Below are 10,642 nucleotides of genomic sequence, written 5' to 3' on the forward strand. Positions count from 1 at the left end.
TAAGTGAAACAACAAATAGATGTTTCTCTCTCCCTAAAATCAATTTTGAAGAAGAAAAGAACTTCATTCCCTCTCATGGCTACATAAATATTCCACTGCATGTCTAGACATTTTATTTACCCATTCATCAGCTCATGAACATTTGGGTTGTTTCCTCCTCTCGGCTATTGTGAATAGTGCTGCTATGAACGTCCACATCCATGTACAAGTTTTTGCCTGGACACATATTTTCAAATCTCTTGGGTATACGGCTAGGAGTGGAAGTGCTGGGTGACTCTGCTGAGGAAATGCTAGACTATTTCAAAACAGCTGCACCATTTGACATTGCCACCAGGAGTGTGTGAGGGCTCCAATTCCTCTGTATCTTCCCAATGCTTATTACTCTCTCTCTTTCTTCACTATAGTAATAGTCTTCACTATTACACCTGGTGGGTGTAAAGCAGTATTTCAATGTGGTTTTGATTTGTATTCCCTAATAAAGCCTGCCCTCAGCCTGGCCTTGAATGGTGATGCCCATTCCTTCCAATGCCAGCATAGCCATTGCCCCCAACGCCTTCAAACCCTATACCAGATTCTGCTGTGATCCACTTCCTCCTTCACAAGGGTCAAAACCACATTCAGTCCAATTTAGCCACCACGTGAAGCCTCCTGGTAGGAGAAACAGTAGGGAGGCAAGATAGGAGGTCCTGCTCTGTGCCCCAAGGGCAGATAGTGAGGAAGAGGGGCAGTGGGCAAATACCTACAGGAGTTCCCAGACATCTCTTCCTATCTGTGTCCTCACCAAAATGTGCTCCCTGAAGGCACAGCTTCCTCTGTTCATTCACCGAAATATCCTTAGGTAGTAGGCAAGCCATAAATATTTTTTGAATAAAGGGACAAAAGATAAAGAGAACTTAGAGCAGAGGATGTGGGGGTGAGATGTGAGTGGTTAGAAGTTTAGACTCTGGAGTGAAATGATTTTACTAGAATAATCCTACCTCTGCCACTTTATAGCTGTGTGGTCTTGGGTGAATCACTTGGGTTCTCTGAGCCTCCCTCTCATCATCTACAAAATGGACCTGGCAGCAACAGTCTCCTGATAGGGCAGTTCTGAGGACTAAATGACGTAATACAGATCAGGCAATATTTTGTGCCAAGGACCCTTAGCGATGAGGTCACATCATGTCAGTCTTCACAAGCGCCTTGTGAGACAGGCTATCATCACCAGCTTCAACATCATAGAGGAGGAAACAGGGGCTCTGAGGACTCAAGGAATCTGTTGGGTCATGAGGCTGGTTAGGGGAAAACCAGCATCTGAACCAAGACCCGTAACTCCGGGCAGGGGCAGTGTGACCCAATGCCATGTGGTCCCTGACACATGGAGGAGAGCTGGGCAGTCTCTGAGCAGGCAACAAACTAGTCCAAAGCACTGGGCATGCATGCCTGGGCTCAGTGTCTAGCTCTGTGCCAAGTAAGCAGGCTGCTAGTAAATTTCAAAAACCTCAAACTAGGGACTGAAGGGACTAAATATGTGTGGGGGCAGTTCAAAGAGATCCTGGGGCCAGAAGCCTCCAGCACCAGAACTGACACCTATGGGGGTGAGGCTCAGGGGTCACAAAGATAAGATGGTAGTAACAGTTTTATCAGGAAAAGCAAAAAGAAGCCGCAAGTTTCCAACAGGGAAGCCTGGCTACTAAAAGGGTCTCCCTTAAAGATTGCAGGCACTCTTTTCTCTCTCAGGGTGTACAGCTTCAGGAAAAGCCACCCTGCTGGACCACCCTAAGTGACAGGTGTGGCTGGATTCCCCTCAAATCAAAGAGCCTATTTGGAAGAGCTCCAGTAGACTAGCCTAGGGAAGACAAGCTAGCCCCTAACAAAGTGGGCCTGGCGCCCCCTATGGTTGGGTATAAATATTGGGAACTCTTGAGTAGAGATGGAGGTTCTCTTAACTTTTGCTCTTCAATTGAGAAAACCTGTCAAGCAAAAGAGGTCCAAAGATGGACTTAGGGAACACCTGTTTCAGGGGCCATAGGCAGACCCTGGGGGCGTTAGGACTTAAGCAGAACCTGATGTGAAGAGCTGTGTGCGGGGAGAGCTCAGGACAGAGCAGGGAACTCAGAAGTGAGTTGGTAGTCTAGGGTAGCTTGGTCTTCGGGGAAACTTGGCAGGACAGAGATGCAGACAGGGCTGTTGCTTGAGACTCCATCATTTATTTTAAACAGGGAGAAGCTCAGCTGGTAACAGTGCTCCAATGAAGAATGCGTTTAAATTATTGTGCAAAACCATTAGGCACGCTAGTCTCTTATCTGCCAGAAGGCCTGGAAGGGGTTCCTCGCAGCTGCCTGGCTAGGAAACCGGGGACAGGGGTTTTCCAGGTCTTGTCAGAGGACCACATGCATCACAAGTCTCTTAAGCTAGTCAAGAATACAGATCCCCGGGCCTTGCCCCAAACTCACTGGTCAGCACGTTGAGTTTGAGATCGCATTGGGGCTTTATGACTCAAAATATTTCCAGGGAGGTAAGAGGTCCAGAGGGAAGGAGAGACCAGATCAACATGAAGCAAAGTGCAAAATGAGTGCTCACCAGCCCTGGCCCACAGGGTCATTTATTTTTTTTTTTAAAGACTTTATTTATTAGTTTTTTTAATAAAGATTTATTTCTTTTTAGAGAGAGGATAAAGGAGAAAGAGAGGGAGAGAAACATCAATGTGTGGTTGCCTCTTGCACACCCCAAACTGGGAATCTGGCCTACAACCCAGGCATGTGCCTTGACCAGGAATCGAACCAGTGACCCCGCGGTTTGCAGGCCGGCATTCAATCCACTGAACCACACCAGCCAGGGCTGTTTATTTATTTTTAGAGAGAAGGGAAGGGAGAAACAGAGGGAGAGAAACATCAATCAGTTGCCTCTCAGCCCACAACCCAGGCATGTGCCCCGACCTGGAATCTAACCAGCAGCCCCTCGCTTTGTGGAACGATGCCCAATCAAGCTTCGCTCAGGGCCCACAGGAGTCATTTGAGGGGACCAGTTCCCATCTCCTTCTGGCATTCTATTCACAAGAGTCTCATGACTCACATGTGCCCCCTCAGACCTCTCTCCCTCCATCCTGGCATCCCCACTCATGGCCACCCAGTCAGCTGCCATAGCTTCAGCTGGGCCCTTAGTTCAAGGCCAGGACCTGTGGGTGGTTCCAGGTGCCCAAGTGGAGTCATTCACCCCTTGGGCCCAGGGCCCAAGACCAAAGCCTGAGACTTCATGAAGAGGAAGTGCCTGGCTGGAGAAACTGGCAGGCATTCGTGAAAGTGCCTCTGGCCCCTCTTACACCAGACCCATCCTGAGAAGGGACTGATTCTGCACAGATGCCAACGCCTGGAGATGAGGCCCAGGGGCTGTATAGCTGAGAATAGAAAGTGTCTCTTTCCCCTTTGGTCATCATTCCCTCCGCATCCCTATGTCCCACAGAGTGAGTGTGTGTGTGGCTGACAGAAGGGGGTGGAGGTCTCCAAGGCACCCAATTTAGCAAACATGTAGCTACATAAGAAGTACATCCCTTCTGCTCCGGTGAATCCACTCCCTGAGGGGCAGGCTTGGGCTCTGGACTCCAAAGGTCTGCACTTGTATCTTCTCTCCTACTTCATAGTTGTGGGCTCTCAGGTGAACCACTGTAACCTCTGGGCGTCTCTTATCTATCTATAAATGGCCTAACAGTAAGTCCTCCTGTGGTCTCTATCAACAGGATCTCAGACTTACTGGTGCCCTGAGGCTCAAACACAGAGGCAAAGGCCAAGACTGGAAGCTGTGCCAGGCTGGAAAAGAGGTATCTGAGAAACCTACAGGCCTTCAGTGCCTGGGGACCAGATCATAGGCAGATCTTCACAGGAGCATAAAAACATCTCCCCCTTCCACAACAGAGAGGCGATGGGCACAGCCAGCAGAGCCCTGATCAGCAACTCTGAGGTCCTTTCCACCACATCTGGACAGTGATCGGAGAACCTGCTTGCCAGCACAGATTTGGGTGGGTTTCACAGGTGTACTTTAATCTCTCCAGGTTCACAGGGGTGTTTGGGTGATTCTGCTCATCCTGCAGTTGCTCCTCGTGGGTACACAGAGCCTGCCTGGCTGACGTCTTTGTGTCTTTGTTACTGTTCCAGAGCACTCAGCCATACCAGGCTTTCTCAGTAACCCACTATCAGAAGCAGCCTCTTCCCAGCTCCAGGTCTTCTGCCTTGACCAAACTCACTTGTCTCCTTTCCCAAAGCCCCTTGTACCTGCTCCAAAGTCTGGAGGGGTGACAAGTGTTTCCCATCAACAAAAGCTTGTCCAGGAGAACAGAGAGAAGACTTCTGTCCACGAAAACTGCTACACCCTTGTTCTGTACGCTAATTTTAGGGCTTCAGGGCCCCAATTGCTAGGTATGCATTACAGCACACTTTTAAGCAGACTGTCAGCAAAAAGGGCCCTGACAGGCCATCCTTCCCTTCAAGTCACTCACCTCCCCCTCTCTCTAGTACTTTGGGAGGAAACTGAGGAGCCAAGTGGAGAACTTATCTTGGTCAAGGTCACCCCACCCTGGGTCTCTTGGGTGTGTTTCAGGGAGTGACGTCAGTCTCCTTAGGCTCCAATGCTGTGTGACCTTGGGCAAGTTATTTAACCTCCCTGAGCCCGATTTCCTCTCAGCTAATAGTAGCTCCCAGGTCCAAGTTGTCCTGATGATTAAAAAAAAATAATATCAGAAAGCACCTAGCACTTGGCCTGGCTCAATACGTGAGCCATTATCATTATTCCATCCTTTTCATCCTCTCCTCTCCACTCCAGCCACAGGGGCCTCAGTACCCAGCTGCTCCTCACACCCCCATGCACCAGCTGGTTCCCTAGCTTCCTCCAGGTCTTGACCCAAAAGTCGCCTTCCAGAAAGCCTTCCCCGCTTTTGTCCTCACCCTGACACATTCAGTTGACATACTGGACATTCCACTGCTGCACCCCTCTGGCCTCCCTCGCCCTGGCCCATAAGCCCTTTAAGGGCAGGGCTGCTTCTACATTCCCTACCCTGTGCTCGCGCTCGGCTCGTCGGAGTGAATGAAGGATTCCTATCACGTCTCCGGGGCTGCGGGTGCGCCTAGGAGTCTCACTCAGGGTCCAGACGCCCACTCGGGGCCGGAGCAAGAGGGGTAGCGCGCACAGGAGCCGCGAGACCCGGCTGGCTACAGGACCCGGGTTTCGGTGGGCGGCGCCGGGGACAAAGAACTGCCCTACCTGTGCTGGGGGCGCAGGCACCTCCCCACGGGCGGCTCCAGCGCGCACCCCGGAGGTCACGTCCGGGGCGTGCCAGCCGGAAGGAGGCCCCGCGCGGGAGGGAGGGACTGAACGTTCTCTACCAAGCCACACCTTCCGCCGCGAGCCAACGACGGAGGCGGAGCCACCCGGGTCCGCCTCACACTTCCGCTCGCCGGCTCATTCATATTCATATGAGGGTGAGGGGCGGGACCCGGGTCCCCCCGCGGCGCCCCGCCCCCGGGCTGCTGGTCCCGCCCCAGGGGAGGCTCCGGCTCCAGTGGGGCGCCCCCGGCTTCCGCCTCGGGGAGGGAGTTTCCACTTGGTCACGACTCAGAAATGTATCGCTCTCGATCCTCCGCCCCCTCGTCCCTGCCTTGGGGGGGGGGGGGGTCTCTTCCCTGGGAAGGCAGAAGGGGCGGCTGCTCCTTCCTGGTACAGGTCCGTGGGGATGCGGGGCTGACCACTCCCTTCTTCCCTCCCTCCAAGCTAGCGCCTGTAATAATCCTCATTTTTAAAACATAATAGTTCTAACTTATTAAGCGCTTACTCTGTGCCAGTCACTGTGTCCTTTATGTGAACTTTTAACCATCCCAACAGTCCAACTGGGGTAAGTATAAGTAATATTGTCATCCAGAAGATCAGGAAAGTTGTTGACATACCCGTCATTTACACACCAGGCCTTGGGCTTTTCCGGAGGGGCTGGCCCCCCACCATTTTTCCCCCCGAGATGGGCTTACCTGGGCCCTCCTGGCTGGCTGGGCGTGGCTGAGGATTGGATCTGAATGCCCCACTGGAGAGAGAAGTTACATACTGGGGGGAACCAAAGCATGAAGGCAGGACAGGCTGTACCATTGGGTGGACCCAGTGCAAAAGGAAAACAGCAGGGCTCTGTGTTAAAAAAATAATAATAAATTTCAAGATGGTGATGGGAGAAATTGAGCCCCAAAGCTTGCACCCTTCTAAGTGCCAGGCTTGTGGGATTGCACAGGTGAATATCATGAAGCTGACCCTGATGAAAGCACTCAGGGGCTCTTCTAGGGGCAGAGAAGCCACAACCCCATCTCCAGTGTCACTACCCTCACCCCTCAGCCCAGAGGCTTCACCTCCACGCTGACATCCAGAACTCCAAAAGTGGAGTACTTCAGGACCTCTAGGACCAGTTTTCCTGAGGGTCCGGGGAGTCCCACTGGGAGAGTATGTCCCAAACCTGAATGACCCAGCTGGCCCTTAAGGCTGTGCCTCCTGGGCATTCTCAGCCCTGGGCCTTTCAGGCAGGTGGGCACAGTCTTAAGGGCCAAACCAGGCCCAGAAGGTGCCTCAGTTCTGACTCGAAGCCCTCCTTTCTCACTGGTGAAGGGTGTGAGAAGCAGCCAGGGCTGCTTCCCAGAATAAACACCCCACCCATAGTCTGCCCCAGCCTTGCAGGCACGGCAAGCCAGCAGGCAGGGCAAGCCAGCGCCAAGTGGAGAGACGCTCACCAGGCCGCCAGCTCAAGGTTAATAAGTCATCCTGATCTCACTCCCTCCATCACTCCATCCTTGTGACTGGCCCTACTCACAGTGGGTTGCAGGCTTCCTTAATAATAATAGCTACCATTTGTTGCACAGTTCTTTCTCCCCACCGGGCCTTGGTGGAAGTCATTTGTGTACCCTCCCCACTGAGCCTCACACCGTCCCATATCAGGCGTGAGGATCACCATTTCACAGATGGAGAATGGGAAACTAAGGTTCAGAGAGATCCAATGCCTGGGCTAAGTTCAAGGGCCAGAATTCAGGGTCTGCCACCATTCATCTTCCTTGGTTTCTGTCATCTCTCCTACATCTGCAATGTAGATTTGAAGGCTCACTTCTTCATGTTCACTCTCAGCTCCTTGGATTGAGTAAAGATTCTGTGCTTATACTACTGAGTTTCCTGCTGGAGCTAGCATTGTGCATTAAACAACTATGTGTGTGAATGAGTGAGCCACTTCCCCTCTGGATACTGACAGGCACGGGTCTCCACTAGACTGAGACATCTCCTTAAGACATGGATGGAGTTACCTAGCCCTGGGCACACAGGAGACCCTCAGTAAATGTTGAATGAACACATAATAACAGCTTAATAAGCATCTGCTGAATGAATGGGAACCTAGATGTTCAATAAATGTTTATTGATGAAAGATTAGGGGACAAGATCCAGTCCCCAAGATGTACCTATCAGCAATTGTCTTAGTTCAGGCTGCTTTAACAGAATACCATAGACCGTGGGGCTTAACCAACACACATGTACTTCTCACAGTTCTGGAGGCTGGGAAGTCCAAGATCAAAATGCTGGCAGATTCACTTCCTAGTGAAGGCTCTCTTCCTTGCTTGCAGACAGCCACCTTGCTGTGCCTTCATGTGGAAGAGAGACAGAGAAATCCTTTCTCTCTTCCTCTTCTTATAAGGGTACTTATCCTATCATGAGCCCTTCCCACTCTCATGCCCTCATTTAAACCTAATTACCTCTTAAAGACTCCATACGTAAATATAGCTACATTGGGGATTAGAGCTTCAATTAATGAATTTGAATTCAACCAATGAATTCAACTATGAATTTGGGGAGGACACATTCAGTTCATAAGTCATATTTATGAAGCATATACTGTATTCCAGGTCCTAGGCAGAATTCTGCAGGGGGAGTGACAAAGTAGATAATGCCCTTGTATCCTACTCCTTGGGGAATTTAGGATCTATTAGGGGAGAGAGTCCATAACACATGGGAGGGAGCAGGTAGTAAAGAATGGGTGCTCAGAGTAAGGACTCTGAAGAGACGACATTCAGCATGATGGTGGGGATGGAGGACATCTCTCCTCACTGACCTTTCAATAAGAAGGAGGAAGCCAGGCTTGGACTGACTGCTGTAGTAGGTGTTGCCTCCTGGGAAAGCCAACCCCCCTAAAACCCCAAAGGCTGGCCCTCTTGGATGTCCCACAACCCCACTCTGCCAGGCATCTGATGCCCCAGGGACAGAGCAGATTATAACACAAGCATTGGAATCAGACTGACTGAGATTGCAATCTGGACTATGACTCCTCATACTAGCTTCTGAGAACTTGACCAAATTACTTAACCTCTTGTGCTTCAATTTCCTCTTCTACAAAATAGCAGTAATAATAGGACCCACTCTCAGGGTTGTTGTGAATATAATGAAAGTAAAGCATCTGGTGCGGAGAAAGAACTGGTCTGGCTGAGAATTGGGGGTTTCTGGTTGGATCACCTCCACCAAGATTATGGCATTCTTCACTCTTGTTGGATTTGCAGGAGCCAATTTAAGAGGTTTATTTGCAGCTAAGGGGACACTAGCTGGGTCCTGGAATTGACATGCCTTGGATCAGGCTTGACACCTGGTAGTAATTGCTAATATGTATTGAGAATATACCTTATTTAATCTTCACAACAACCTCAGAAAGAAGATGCTGTTATTCACCACCCCAATGTGCGAATGCCACATCAGATTCCTTACAGCAAGCAACCTGCTTGTCTGTGAAAACAAGTGTGTGTGGAACACTATTAGAAAGGCCCTCAGGAGTGAAGGTCCATTACGGTCAAGTCCCCTTTATGGTTCAGAGATCATTGGATTTTCCTGGTCACTGGATTCAGTTCCTGCTGGACCGTAAGCTCCAGAAGAACAGGGGTAACTGAGGTTGTCACTCTTTGCTGCACCATTGCACAGTGCCTCGCATCCTGCAAACACTCGGCAAGTAATTTTAACGGATATAAAATTAGCCCCTTGGGTACCTTTTTCATACACCTGGATTTCCCTGGGGCTGGAGCCTAGGCTGGAAGAAATTGGACTTTGCGACACCGCAGGCTGCAGGGCCACGCTTCGGCTGAATCGCCGCAATCCCAGACGCCGGGAGGGGGCGCTCTGCGCCTCTCAGCCTCTGCCCCACCCCACGCACCCGCCGGTCAGTGGACTGGGAGAGTCGGCCCTTAACAGCCCCCTCCTGAAGGCGCTAGGTCTCGAAGCTGGCCTTCCCGCGAGTCCCATCTGCCGGCTAATGTTTAACCCGACCTCACTCCACATAATCCACACGAGGGAAACCCGGGTGGGGGTGGGGTCACTTCCAAATCACCATCTTCCGGGCATACCTGCCTTTCACCTATCACCCAACAGTTCAAGAGCCCCTACTCTTTGCCCATTCACGCAGTGTGTCCTTTCATGCAACAGGTCACGATCACCTACTATGGGTCCATTTTCTTAAAATGGAATGAACACATTCTGTGTCCGTCCATTCAAGCAACAGTCATGAGCACCTAGTGTGTCTCCATTTGCCCCCAATATAATGAGCATCTACTGTGTGTCCATGTAACAGCCCACAAGCACTTACTATGTGCCAAGCACTATGCCAGGCGCTGGGGATGTTGTGAGCTCGGGCAAGGACACACCACCAAATACACGAATGAAGGTGGAATTACGCCCGGAGGCAGATGCCTCACCTATAGAGGATGCTTTTTGTCTGCTGGACTTTTCAAGGCCAACTGCACAGCTGCAGGGTCAGCTAACAGCAGCAGGGCTCTTTTTAAACCAAGGTTTGCCACCGCGCAGCAGAGCGGCAAGAAGATAACTGGGCGGGGGCTCCAGATTGGCCCAAACAAAATACACTCGAGAACGCCAGTCGAGTTTCAGCATCAGGAGGTAAAAACAACTTAGCGGGTGCAGGTTCGGGCTTTCTCACTTGCGTCTATCCACTCATTCCACTTTGTAAACCGCACTGCGCTGGGCGCTGAGGGGACAGGCATACAATCAAGGACCCCGCGGCACTCCAACTGAGGTCGCAGGCTGCCCCAATCGCGGGGACCCAGACGGAAGCTGAGGGGAAGCCGGGACTTTGAAGGAAACTGAGGCGGAGGCAACGGCGGTAGGGGGAGGGGAACAAGCCGGCGTCAGACAAGAGGGAGGCACTAAGGCCGGCCTCGAACCCCGGCGTGCGCCACCCGGAACCCGGAGCTAGGGCCTCTGCCCGCGGGTGCTGCCCGCGCGTTCCTAGAACTGGGCTGGGCGGAGAAATCAGGGCCCGTGGAGAGGCAGTCTTGCCGCCCACCCCGCCCCCCGTCCCCCCGCCGCCCGGGGTTGCGGGGGGCCTAGCCAAGGTGACCCCGCGGGAGGGAGGCGGTGGGCCCCGCCTCCTTCTTCATCTTACCGGTTTTCGGGGCTTTTCCTCTGGGCTGCATGCCCTCCCTTGGTCCACTGTGAGCCCACCCCCTCCCCGGGCTTCCCCGAGGGTGGGGCGGGTGGGGGGCGGGTGGGGCGTTCCCCCGCCCACCCATCCCCCACCACCCCAGGCCACCTCCAGGCCATGTCCTAGCGCTGCCCTCGGGCTGGGGGCGGGGCCGCAGGGGGGGACCTAAGGATGGAGCCCAGGAGG

General features: G+C 52.3%; 1 protein-coding gene across 4 annotated transcripts in view; it reads right to left on the reverse strand.

The window, feature by feature from the left end:
* The window catches only part of TFAP4 (transcription factor AP-4), a 38,125-nt gene extending 27,616 nt beyond the window's left edge, over positions 1-10,509 (reverse strand). The window contains exons 1-3 of one of the 4 annotated variants that reach the window (XM_053928869.2): positions 10,418-10,477; positions 7,529-7,625; positions 5,991-6,141 (exon numbers count right to left, since the gene is read on the reverse strand). The gene's annotated coding sequence lies outside the window, so the exon portion shown is untranslated. Of the gene's footprint in view, positions 1-5,232; positions 5,360-5,990; positions 6,142-7,528; positions 7,626-10,417 lie in introns of those variants that run through there. The other 3 variants (XM_053928857.1, XM_053928879.1, XM_053928871.2) reach the window with 3 other exon arrangements.
* Between the last annotated feature and the right edge of the window lie 133 nt (positions 10,510-10,642).

Source organism: Desmodus rotundus, chromosome 1 (assembly GCF_022682495.2).
Source record: "Desmodus rotundus isolate HL8 chromosome 1, HLdesRot8A.1, whole genome shotgun sequence".
NCBI lineage: Eukaryota > Metazoa > Chordata > Mammalia > Chiroptera > Phyllostomidae > Desmodus > Desmodus rotundus.